The sequence below is a fragment of the Malurus melanocephalus genome, unplaced genomic scaffold, assembly GCF_030028575.1.
Source record: "Malurus melanocephalus ecotype Western Australia unplaced genomic scaffold, MMel_1.1 scaffold_238, whole genome shotgun sequence".
Classification (NCBI taxonomy): domain Eukaryota; kingdom Metazoa; phylum Chordata; class Aves; order Passeriformes; family Maluridae; genus Malurus; species Malurus melanocephalus.
In genome coordinates, this window is record NW_026623470.1 from 628,088 (window position 1) to 629,255 (window position 1,168).

A 1,168-nucleotide genomic window follows, 5' to 3' on the forward strand; every position below is an offset into this window, starting at 1 on the left:
CTGGCACTCTGGTACAAAGCTGTTCCTGTGTCTGTTCCTGTCTCTGTGTCCTGAGAGAACGACGCTCCTCAAGAGGCTGCAGAGTCAATTCATGGGGCTCATGTAGTGCAGACTTCTGTGTAACACCCCGTCAGTCTGGGATCGGTTGGTCTTCCCCTCATTTGCTACGGAAAGCAAAGATCCTGCACTCGGGTTACAACAATCCCACGGAGCTCTACAGGTTGGAGCAAGTGTCTGGAAAGCTGCCTAGTGGAAAAGATGCTGGAGGTGCTGTTTGACAGYGGCTGAACATGAGCCAGTGTGTGCCCAGTGGCCCAAAAGGCCAGTGGCACCCTGGCCCGGATCAGCAATGGTGTGGCAGCCATCAACCCCCGCCCTGTGCTCGCCACTGCTGAGGCCACCGCTGGAATCCTGTCCAGGTCTGGCCCCTCGCTGGATGGACACTGAGCTGCTGSAGCAGGGCCAGAGAGGGAAAACAACAGGACAGGGAAAGGTCTGGAGCACAAATCCCACAAGTTGCTGCTGAGGGAGATGTGTTTGGTTAGTCTGGAGAAAAGGAGGTTCAAGGGAGACCTTTTCACTCTCTGGAAGCTGCAGTGAGGTGGGGAKTGTTGTCCTCTCCCTGGTAGCAAGTGACAAGAGGAAATCGACTCAAGCTGCACCACATGAAGWTTATATTGTGTATAAGGTAAATTTCTCCACCAAGAGGGTGGTCAGGCACTGGAACAGGCTGCCCAGGAAAGTGATGGAACCACCATCTCTGGAGGTATTTTAAAAGATACGTAGGTGTGGAGTTATGAACAYGGCTTAGTGGTGGAATTGGCAGTGGTGGGTTAAGAGCAGGATTCAGTAATATCAAAAGACTTTTTCAACSTAAACCATTCCGTAATTCATGTAGCTTTAGCTAGGAGTGCTATTTTCAAAACATTAAACACGTGTTTCTGTTTTTATTCACACACGTGGATGGCGATTTTCCCCTCCGCGCTCCTCGGTACCGGCAGAGGCTCGGGGCCAGGCCCGGCTCTGCCCACAGCCCGCCGCCGGCAGGGGGCGCTGCCCAGGCCGCGCCGCCGCCATTTGCCCGCGGCCCGGCGAGCGGCCCTTTCCGGCAGTGGGCGGGACGGGCGCGGCCCCGGCGGCCCGCGGGAGGCGAGCCCGGCCATGCAGG